Consider the following 12,783-nt stretch of genomic DNA (forward strand, 5'->3'; position numbering starts at 1 on the left):
AGGGAGGAGGGAGGAGGAGGTCGCCGGAGAGGAGGAGTAGGTCACCGGAGAGGAGAAGTATGGTGGAGGAGAGAAGGGAAGATGAAATGAAGTGAAGAGAGGAGGAGAGGACCAGCCATATATATGGCATACTAATGGCGCACCGCGGGCAGGTGCGCCATTAGTAATTTTTTTTATTTTTTTTATTTATTTTGAATTTTGAAGGCGGGAAGATACTAATGGCGCACCACGGGCAGGTGCGCCATTAGTAATTTTTTTTTATTTTTTTGATTTATTTTGAATTTTGAAGGCGGGAAGATACTAATGGCGCACCACGGGCAGGTGCGCCATTAATAATTTTTTTTATTTTTTTGATTTATTTTGAATTTTGAAGGCGGGAAGATACTAATGGCGCACCATGGTCACGTGCGCCATTAGTAAGTTTGATTTTTTTTGATTTTTTTTGCCTCTCTAGATCTTAAAAGCCCCGTATCTTTTTTTTCTGTTAGGTTTTTGAGGATTTTGGAAATGTTTAACGGGGTTCCCCCCGTTAAATTTGGATGTAACTTTTCGAGTAGATGATTTTTCATATAAAAAACTTTTTCATCCGAGTTAGTATGCAAAAGTTATGCCCATTTTTACAAATTCTCGCGAGATTTTGCAAATGAAGTCAAAATTCATATTTGCAAATTTTCCCAACAACTAGGCCACATATCACATGGGAAACTTATTTTCTTTTATTTTTTTGACATTTTTATCATTTTGTTTTATTTTTTTTAAAACTGAAAAGGCGATCCGCGGGTGGGGGGGGTGCATTCGGTGGAAGTGGTGGCCAAGGTTACTAGTAATTTATCATTTTGTTTAACTAGTAATGGCGCACCACACCCACGGTGCGCCATTAGTATGTTTGGACAGGCGCACTAGTTCAAAAAAAAATTTGGTACTAATGGCGCACCGTAGGCAGGGTGCGCCATTAGTAGTTTCAACACTAATGGCGCATCAGAAGGTGGTGCGCCATTAGTATATACTAGTGGCGCACCACATGTCTGGTGCGCCATTAGTGTCATTTCCATCTATAGCCCTTTTCCTAGTAGTGTCATGATTGGGGCATGAATATAATATTTACTTAAGCCTCCCCCAAGCTTGAGCAATACTTTCTCCTTCATGAGGCCAAAAAATATATATATATAATTACGATCATGATGAACCAGATGCATAGGATACAACTTCTGATGAAATTCCAATTTCAATCGGTTGTAGTTCCATGATCCAATATCATCACATAGCCTATACCATGTCAATGCCTTTCCCTTCAAAGATAAAGAGATGAACTTCTTCTTGACAACATCCTCGGGCATACCTGCAAGCTTAAATAATCCACAAACTTCATCCACATAGATTAGGTGCATATCAGGATGTAATGTTCCATCTCCTGTATAGGAATTTTAAAGTAAACATTTTCAGTAGGTTTAGTAGGTTGAGAGAAACTCTTTGCACTTCTGGTCGGGGTGAAGATACCCCGAACAAGCCCCTCAAAGGATTATTTTCCATAGTAACAAGTGACGGTAAATTTCAGCACACTATACAAATGTTTCCTTACCAAATTCCACCTACCAAAGGTGCTTCACTCCCCAGAAACGGCGCCAGAAAAGAGTCTTGATGACCCACAAGTATAGAGGATCTATTGTAGTCCTTTCGATAAGTAAAGTGTTGAACCCAACGACGAGCAGAAGGAACTGACAAGCGATTTTCAGTAAGGTATTCTCTGCAAGCACTAAAATTATCGGTAACAGATAGTTTTGTGGTAAGGTAATTCATAACGGGTAACATGTAACAAAAGTAACTAAGGTGAAGCAAGGTGGACCAATCCTTTTTGTAGGAATGCGCTCCCAAGGACACATGGGAATTTCTGTCAAGATAGTTTTCATCATGCTCATATGATTCGCGTTCGTTACTTTGATAATTTGATATGTGGGTGGACCAGTGCTTGGGTAGTGCCCTACCTTGGACAAGCATGCCACTTATGATTAACCCCTCTCGCAAGCATCCGCAACTACGAACGAAGAATTAATGTAAACCTAACCATAGCATGAAACATATGGATCCAAATCAGCCCCTTACGAAGCAACGCATAAACTAGGGTTTAAGCTTCTGACTCTAGCAAATCATCATCTACTTATTATTTCCCAATGCCTTCCCATAGGCCCAAATCATGGTGAAGTGTCTTGTAGTCGATGTTCACATAACACCACTAGAGGAGAGACAACATACATCCCATCAAAATATCGAACGAATACCAAATTCACATGTTTACTTATAACAAGACTTCTCCCATGTCCTCATGAACAAACGTAACTACTCACAAATCATATTAATGTTCATAATAACAGGGGTATTGAATAGCATTAAGGATTGATATGTCTCCAACGTATCTATAATTTTTAATTGTTCCATGCTATTATATTACCTATTTTGGATGTTTATGGGCTTTATTTTAAATATTTATATCATTTTTGGGACTAACCTACTAACCGGAGGCCCAGCCCATATTGCTGTTTTTTGCCTATTTCTGTATTTCGAAGAAAAGGAATATCAAACGGAGTCCAAACGGAATGAAACCTTCGGGAACGTGATTTTTGGATCGAACAAGATCCGGAGAGCTTGGAGTGCAAGTCAAGAAACAACTGGAGCCTCCACGAGATAGGAGGGCGCCCCCCTGTAGGGCGCAGCCCCCTATCTTGTGGGCCCCTCGGGCGTCCACCGACATACTTCTTCCTCCTACATATATCTACGGACCCCGAAAACATCCAGGAGCACCACGAAACACAATTTCCACCGCCGTAACCTTATGTATCCGCAAGATCCCATCTTGGAGCCTTCGCCGGCACTCTGCCGGAGGGGGAATCGACCATGGAGGGCTTCTACATCAACATCCTTGCCCCTCTGATGAGTTGTGAGTAGTTTACCACAGACCTACGGGTCCATAGTTATTAGCTAGATGGCTTCTTCTCTATTTTTGGATCTCAATACAATGTTCTCCCCCTGTCTTGTGGAGATCTATTCGAGGTAATCTATTTTTGTGGTGTGTTTGTCGAGATCTGATGAATTGTGGGTTTATGATCAAATTTATATATGAATAATATTTGAATCTTCTCTGAATTCTTTTACGTATGATTGAGTTATCTCTGCAAGTCTCTTCGAATTATCAGTTTGGTTTGGCCTACTAGATTGATCTTTCTTGCCATGGGAGAAGTGCTTAACTTTGGGTTCAATCTTGCGGTGTTCTTACCCAGTGACAGAAAGGGTTGCAAGACACATATTGTATTGTTGCCATCGAGGATAACAAGATGGGGTTTATATCATATTGCATGTGTTTATCCCTCTACATCATGTCATCTTGCTTAAGGCGCTACTCTGTTCTTATGAACTTAATACTCTAGATGCAGGCAGGAGTCGGTCGATGTGTGGAGTAATAGTAGTAGATGCAGGCAGGAGTCGGTCTACTTGTTATGGACGTGATGCCTATATACATGATCATGCCTAGACAATCTCATAACTATGCGCTTTTCTATCAATTGCTCGGCAGTAATTTGTTCACCCACTGTAATACTTATGCTCTCGAGAGAAGCCTCTAGTGAAACCTATGGCCCCCGGGTCTATATCTTATCATATTTGCTTTCAATCTATCTTTATTTGCATCTTTACTTTTTGCATCTATATTACAAAATACCGAAAATATATTATTATCTCTCTTTCAGATCTCACTTTCGTAAGTGGTCGTGAAGGGATTGACAACCCCTTTATTGCGTTGGTTGCGAGTTCTCAGTTTGTTTGTGTAGGTGCGTGGGAATTTTGAGGAGCCTCCTACTGGATTGATACCTTGGTTCTCAAAACTGAGGGAAATACTTATGCTACACTTGCTGCATCACCCTCTCCTCTTCGGGGAAAACCAACACTAGCTCAAGACGTAGCAAGAAGGATTTCTCGCACTGTTGCCAGGGAGGTGTTCGCTCAAGTCAAGACATACCAAGTACCCATCAAAAACCAATCTCCCTCGCATTAACATTATTTACCTCTCATTTTCCTCTCCGCCACTTCACCCTTGCCGTTTTATTCTCCCTCTCTTTCCCAATATCCTCCTCTCTTTTCGCTTGTCGTTTTTTGTTTGCTTGTGTGTTGGATTACTTGTTGCCATGGCACAAGATAATACCAAGTTGTGTGACTTCTCAAATACCAATAACAATGATTTCCTTAGTACTCCGATTGCTCCTCTATGTTGAGTCTTGTGAAATCAATGCTGCTTTGTTGAATCTTATTATAAAAGATCAATTCGCCAGCCTTCCTAGTGAAGATGGCGCTACTCATCTAAACAATTTTGTTGATTTGTGTGATATGCAAAAGAAGAAAGATACGGATAATAATATTGTCAAATTGAAGTTATTTCCGTTTTCTCTTAGAGATCATGCTAAAGTTTGGTTTTCGTCTTTGCCCAAAAATAGTATTGATTCTTGGAACAAGTGCAAAGATGCTTTTATCTCTAAGTATTTTCCTCCCGCTAAGATCATCACTCTTAGGAACGATATTATGAATTTTAAACAACTTGATCATGAGCATGTTGCCAAATCTTGGGAAAGAATGAAATTGATGCTTCGCAATTGCCCTACTCATGGTTTGAATTTATGGATGATCATACAAAAATTTTATGCCGGTTTGAACTTTGCTTCTAGAAATCTCTTAGATTCGGCCGCGGGAGGCACGTTTATGGAAATTACGTTAGGAGATGCTACGAAATTTCTTGATAATATTATGGCTAATTATTCTCAATGGCACACCGAAAGATCTTCTAGTAAAATAGTGCATGCTATAGAAGAAATCAATGTTTTGAGTGGAAAGATGGATGAACTTATGAAGATGCTTGCTACTAAAAATACTCCTCTTGATCCTAATGATATGCCCTTGTCTTCTTTGATTGACAGTAATAATGAATCTATGGATGTGAATTTTGTTGGTAGGAATAGTTTTGGAAACAATGCTTATAGAGGAAATTTTAATACTAGACCGTTCCCTAGTAATCCCTCTAATAATTATGGAAATTCCTACAATAATTCTTATGGTAATTTTAATAAGATACCCTCTGATTTTGAGAATAGTGTGAAAGAATTTATGATTTCTCAAAAGAATTTTAATGCTTTTCTTGAAGAAAAATTGCTCAAAGTTGATGATTTGGCTAGGAACGTTGATAGACTTTCGCTTGATGTTAATTCTCTTAAACTTGGATCTTCTTCTCCTAAGCATGATATCAATGAGTCTCTCAAAGTAATGAGAATTTCCATTGACGAGTGCAAGGAAAGAACCGCTAGATTGCGTGCTAAAAAAGAAAGCTTTATAAAAGCATTTTCTTCTAGTCTACATGAAAATAATGATGAGGATCTTAAAGTTATTAATGCGTCTCCGATTAGATCTATGTTTTGCAATATGAATTTTGATGATTATGGGAGTGATGATGAATCAACTTTGCCTAGAAGGCGTCCCAAAAATTCAGAATCTTCAACTTCTAATAATATTGAACCTACTATCTTGGATTTCAAGGAATTTGATTATGATAATTGCTCTTTAAAAGGTTGTATTTCCTTGTTGCAATCCGTTGTTAATTCTCCTCATGCTTATAGTCAAAATAAACCTTTTACCAAACATATCGTTGATGCCTTGCTGCAATCTTATGATGAAAAACTTAATTTGGAAGTTTCTATACCTAGAAAACTTAATGATGAGTGGGAACCTACTATAAAGATTAGAATTAAAGATTATGAGTGTTTTGCTTTGTGTGATTTGGGTGCTAGTGTTTCCACGATTCCAAAATCTTTATGTGATATTCAAGGTTTCCGTGATCTTGATGATTGCTCTTTAAATTTGCACCTTGTGGATTCCACCATTAAAAAGCCTATGGGAAGGATCAATTATGTTCTTATTGTTGCAAATAGAAATTTGGTGCCCGTAGATTTTATCGTTCTTGATATAGATTGCAATCTTTCTTGCCCTATTATTCTTGGTAGACCTTTCCTTAGAACGATTGGTGCGATTATTGATATGAAGGAAGGGAACATTAGATTCCAATTTCCTTTAAAGAAAGGCATGGAGCACTTTCCAAGAAAGAAAGTCAAATTACCTTATGAATCTATCATGCGCGGTACTTATGAAAATAGTGCCAAAGATGGCACTAGTTAAATCTATCTTCGCTTTTATGCCTAGCTAGGGGCGTTAAACGATAGCGCTAGTTGGGAGGCAACCCAATTTTTCTTTTTATTTTTTTGCTCTGGTTTAGGAATAAATCTTGCATATAATCTCTATTTAGATGTGTTTTTCTCTTTTAGTTAGTGTTTGTGCCATGTAGAACCTATAGGATAACCTACGATGATAGCTAATTTGATTCTGCTGAAAAACAGAAACTTTGTGCTCACGAGGAAAAAAATCAATAAATCACAGAAACCTGCATTTGCATTGATTCTTTTTGCTTCTGATCAATAGACAAATTTTCCAGTACGTCCTATTTTGGTAGGATTTTTAGAGTTCCATAAGTTTGCCTTAGTTACGGATTGCTACAGACTGTTCTGTTTTTGACAGATTCTATTTTTCGTGTGTTGTTTGCTTATTTCAATGCATCTATGGCTAGTAAATTAGTTTATAAACCATAAGGAAGTTGGAATACAGTAGGTTTAACACCAAAATAAATAAAGAATTTGTTCATTGTAGTACCTTATGTGGTGGTTTTGTTTTCTTTCACTAACGGAGCTTATAAGATTTCCTGTTGAGTTTTGTGTTGTGAAGTTTTCAAGTTTTGGGTAAAGCTTTTATGGACTATGGAATAAAAGGTGGCAAGAGCCTAAGCTTGGGGATGACCATGGCACCCCAAGATATTCAAAAATAGCCAAAATCCTAAGCTTGGTGATGCCCCGGGAAGGCATCCCCTCTTTCGTCTTTGTTCATTGGTAACTTTACTTGGAGCTATATTTTTATTCACCACATGATATGTGTTTTGCTTGGAGCGTCGTGTATTACATTAGTATTTTCTTTTTAGTTTACCACAATCATCCTTGCTGTACACACCTTTTGGGAGAAGCCTATTTGATTAGAATTTGCTAGAATACTCTATGTGCTTCACTTATATCTTTTGAGCTTGATAGTTTTTGCTCTAGTGCTTCACTTATATCTTTTAGAGCACGGTGGTGTCTTAATTTTGAAGAAATTTCTAATCTCTCATGCTTCACTTATATTATTTTGAGAGTCCTTTAGAACAGCATGGTATTTGCTATTATCATAAAATTGGTCCTAGAATGATGAGCATCCAAGTTGGGTATAATAAAAACTATCATAGGAAGTGAATTGGATGCTATGATCAACTTGATACTTGATAATTGTTTTGAGATATGGAGGCAGTGGTATTGAAGTTATGCTAGTTGGGTGATTATGAATTTAAAAATGCTTGTGTTGAAGTTTGTGATTCTCGTAGCATGCACGTATAGTGAACCGCTTTGTGATGAAGTTGGAGCACAATTTTATTTATTGATTGTCTTCCTTATGAGTGACAGTCGGGGACGAGCGATGGTCTTTTCCTACCAATCTATCCCCCTAGGAGCATGCGCATAGTGCTTTGGTTTTTGATGACTTCTAAATTTTTGCAATAAGTACATGAGTTCTCTTGTTTAATGTTGAGTCCATGGATTATACGCACCCTTTCACCCTTCCACCATTGCTAGCCTCTCTTGTGCCGCGCAATTTTCGCCTGTACCATACACCCACCATATTCCTTCCTCAAAACAGCCACCATACCTACCTATTATGGCATTTCCATAGCCATTCCGAGATATATTGCCATGCAACTTTCCACCGTTCCGTTCATATGACACACATTACTTTTGTCATATTGCTCTTTGCATGATCATGTAGTTGACATCGTATTTGTGGCAAAGCCACCTTCATAATTTTCATACATGTCGCTCTTGATTCATTGCATATCCCAGTACACCGCCAGAGGCATTCATATAGAGTCATATCTTGTTCTAGCTTTGAGTTGTAAATCCATAAAAGTGCGATGATCTTCATTATTAGAATGTTGTCCTCGTGAGGAAAGGATGATGAAGGCTATGAATCCCCCACAAGTCGGGATGAGACTTCGAACTTGTGCTTCAAAAGAAAAAGAAAGGCCAAAAAAAAAAGAAGGCCGAAAAAAGAGAAAAACAAAAAAAAGAAGAAAAAAATAAAATGAGAGAAAAAGAGAGAAGGGACAATGCTACTATCTCTTTTTCCACACTTGTGCTTCAAAATAGCACCATGATCTTCATGATAGAGAGTCTCATATGTTGTCACTTTCATATACTAGTGGGAATTTTTCATTATAGAACTTGGCTTGTATATTCCAATTATGGGCTTCCTCAAAAGTGCCCTAGGTCTTCGTGAGCAAGCGAGTTGGATGCATGCCCACTTAGTTTCTTTTGTTGAGCTTTCATATATTTATAGCTCTAGTGCATCCGTTGCATGGCAATCCCTACTCACTCACATTGATATCTATTAATGGGCATCTTCATAGTCCGTTGATACGCCTAGTTGATGTGAGACTATCTTCTCCTTTTTTGTCTTCTCCACAACCACCATTCTATTCCACATATAGTGCTATGTCCATGGCTCACGCTCATGTATTGCGTGAAAGTTGAAAGAGTTTGAGATTATTAAAGTATGAAACAATTGCTTGGCTCGTCATCGGGGTTGGGCATGATTAAATACTTTGTGTGATGAAGATAGAGCAACAGCCAGACTATATGATTTTGTAGGGATAACTTTCTTTAACCATGTTATTTTGAGAAGACATGATTACTTTGATTAGTATGCTTGAAGTATTACTATTTCTTATGTCAATATGAACTTTTATTTTGTATTCATTTGGATCTGAACATTCATGCCACAATGAAGAAAATTACATTATGAATTATGCTACGTAGCATTCCACATCAAAAATTCTCTTTTTATCATTTACCTACTCGAGGACGAGCAGGAATTAAGCTTGGGGATGCTTGATACGTCTCCAACGTATCTATAATTTTTGATTGTTCCATGCTATTATATTACCTATTTTGGATGTTTATGGGCTTTATTTTACATATTTATAGCATTTTTGGGACTAACCTACTAACCGGAGGCCCAGCCCATATTGCTGTTTTTTTTTGCCTATTTTAGTATTTCGAAGAAAAGGAATATCAAACGGAGTCCAAACGGAATGAAACCTTCGGGAACGTGATTTTTGGAACGAACAAGATCCGGAGAGCTTGGACTGCAAGTCAAGAAACAACTGGAGCCTCCACGAGATAGGAGCCCCCCCCCCTTGTAGGGCACACCCCCTGTCTCGTGGGCCCCTCGGGCGTCCACCGACGTACTTCTTCCTCCTACATATACCTACGGACCCTGAAAACATCCAGGAGCACCACGAAACACAATTTCCACCGCCGTAAACTTCAGTATCCGCGAGATCCCATCTTGGAGCCTTCGTCGGCACTCTGCCAGAGGAGAAATCGACCATGGAGGGCTTCTACATCAACACCATAGCCCCTCCGATGAGTTGTGAGTAGTTTACCATAGACCTATGGGTCCATAGTTATTAGCTAGATGGCTTCTTCTCTCTTTTTGGATCTCAATACAATGTTCTCCCCCTCTCTTGTGGAGATCTATTCAATGTAATCTCTTTTTGTGGTGTGTTTGTCGAGATTTGATGAATTGTTGGTTTATGATCAAGTTTATCTATGAATAATATTTGAATCTTCTCTGAATTCTTTTATGTATGATTGAGTTATCTTTGCAAGTCTCTTCGAATTATCAGTTTGGTTTGGCCTGCTAGATTGATCTTTCTTGCCATGGGAGAAGTTCTTAGCTTTGGGTTCAATCTTGCAGTGTTCTTACCCAGTGACAGAAAGGGTTGCAAGACACGTATTGTATTGTTGCCATCGAGGATAACAAGATGGGGTTTATATCATATTGCATGTGTTTATCCCTCTACATCATGTCATCTTGCTTAAGGCGTTACTCTGTTCTTATGAACTTAATACTCTAGATGCAGGCAGGAGTCGGTCGATGTGTGGAGAAATAGTAGTAGATGCAGGCATGAGTCGGTCTACTTGTTATGGACGTGATGCCTATATACATGATCATGCCTAGATAATCTCAGAACTATGCGCTTTTCTATCAATTGCTCGATAGTAATTTGTTCACCCACCATAATACTTATGCTCTCGAGAGAAGCCTCTAGTGAAACCTATGGCCCCCGGGTCTATCTCTTACGCCCTCCGTTCCATAATGTAGTGGCTATAGATTTTTACAAAAGTCAAACATTACAAACGTTGACCATGTTTATAGAGAAAAGTAGATACATCTAGAATACCAAATTCACATCATAGGATACATCGTGAGTTATATTTTCATAATGTACATGTTTGTTATTGTAGATGTAGACAAATTTCTCTATACACTTGGTCAAAGTTGGTAAAGTTTGACTTTGACAAAAATCTATAGGCACTACATTGTGGAATGGAGGGAGTATCATATGTGCTTTCAATCTATCTTTATTTGCATCTTTAATTTTTGCATCTATATTACAAAATACCAAAAATATATTATTATCTCTCTTTCAGATCTCACTTTTGTAAGTGGACATGAACGGATTGACAAACCCTTAATTGTGTTGGTTGCGAGTTCTGAGTTTGTTTGTGTAGGTGCGTGGGACTTTTGAGGAGCCTCCTACTGGATTGATACGTTGGTTCTCAAAACTGAGGGAAATACTTACGCTACACTTGCTGCATCACCCTCTCCTCTTCGGGGAAAACCAACGCTAGCTCAAGACGTAGCTAGGATCTACACATATAATCTTCCACCGAATAAACCCACTAGCATCACTATAAGGAGTAATCAACACTACTAGCAACCCACAGGTACCAATCTGAGGTTTTGAAACAAAGATCAGATACAAGAGATGAACTAGGATTTGAGGGGAGATGGTGCTGGTGAAGATGTTGATGGAGATTGACCACCTCTCGTTGAGAGGATCGATGGTGATGATTTCCCCCTCCCGGAGGGATGTTTCCCCGGCAGAACAGCTCCGCCGGAGCCCTAGATTGGTCCGACCTAGGTTCCGCCTTGAGACGGTGGAGCTTCGTCCCGAAAGCTTCCTTCTGATGTTTCCAGGGCAAAAGACACCATAGAGAAGAAGATGGGCATCGGGGGCTTGCCAGGTGGCCCATGAGGCAGGGGGAGTGCCCAGGGGGTAGGGCGCGCCCTCCACCCTCGTGGCTGGTGGGTGGCCCCCCTCTGGTGCTTTGTTCACCCAATATTTTTAATATATTCCAAAACTAACTTTCGTGGAGTTTCAAGACTTTTGGAGTAGTGCAGAATAGGTCTGTAATATTTGCTCCTTTTCCAGCCCAGAATTCCAGCTGCCGGCATTCTCCCTCTTCGTGTAAACCTTATAAAATAAGAGAGAAAATGCATAAGTATTATGACATAATGTGTAGTAGCAGCTCATAATGCAATAAATATTGATTTAAAAGCATGATGCAAAATGGACGTATCAGCATGGTGTCACATCATGGCACATATATGTCGTGGTAAAACATTGTCCAATTTGGGCCAAGCTTTATTACAAACTCTTACAAACCAGAGCTTCTCTCAAAGAAGCCTCGTGGTTCCGATAGGGAAACATGTTCCCCTTGTTGTCGAAACATAATCACCGCCTCTTTTCGCCTTTTATTTTGTTCTACGGGCAACATTGAATGATAAGATGTCCGTGCTGAAATTTAAACTTATTCAGGGTTTTTTTGGCCTTTTTATACACTAATTGAGTTTCCTAGGCATTTAATGTCCATAATTCAAATCTGAACTTCAAATACATGCTACAGTTCACCAAAATGGCTAGAAAAATTATACATGTGTCCTTGGGTGCATGTTTAGGTCCCATGCTAAGAATGGGAACAAATTACAACCGTACGGCGTCCTGGCTCGTCCTCAAACATTTGGAATCTTGGTTTTTAAATCTCCGTAAATCCAAGACTCACCATAAAGTCATGAAAGTAGGCATGGTGTCACGTCATGGCACATATATGTCATGGTAAAACATTGTCCAATTTGGGCCAAGCTTTATTACAAACCTCTTACAAACCGGAGCTTCTCTAAAAGAAGCCTCGTGGTTCCGATAGGGAAACGTGTTCCTCTTGTTGTCGAAACGTAATCACTGCCTCTTTACGCTTGTATTTTCCTCTCGGGCAACATGGAACGACATGATATCCATGCTGAAATTTATACTTATTCAGGGTTCGTTTGGCCTTTTTATACACTAATTGGGTTTCCTAGGCATTTGATGTCAATAATTCAAATCTGAACTACAAATACATGCTCTAGTTCACAGAAATGGCTAGAAAAATTATACATGTGTCCTTGGGTGCATGTTTAGGTTCCACGCTAGGAATGGGAACGAATAACATCCTTACCAGCGTCTGGGCTCATCCTCAAACATTTGGAATCTCGGTTTTTAAATCCCCATAAATGCAAAACTCACCAGAAAGTCGTCAAAGTTGGCAGGTGTCACGTCGTGGCACATATATGTCGTGGTAAAAACATTGCTAATTTGGGCCAAGCTTTATTACAAACCCCTTACAAACCGGAGCCTATCACAAAAACCCTCGTGGTTTTGATAGGGAAACGTATCCCCTTGTGGGCCAAACAATAATCGCTCCCTCTTCTAGCCTCGTATTTCTTCTACATGCAACACAG

The sequence above is a fragment of the Triticum dicoccoides genome, chromosome 4B (assembly GCF_002162155.2).
Source record: "Triticum dicoccoides isolate Atlit2015 ecotype Zavitan chromosome 4B, WEW_v2.0, whole genome shotgun sequence".
In the NCBI taxonomy this organism is placed as follows: Eukaryota; Viridiplantae; Streptophyta; class Magnoliopsida; order Poales; family Poaceae; genus Triticum; species Triticum dicoccoides.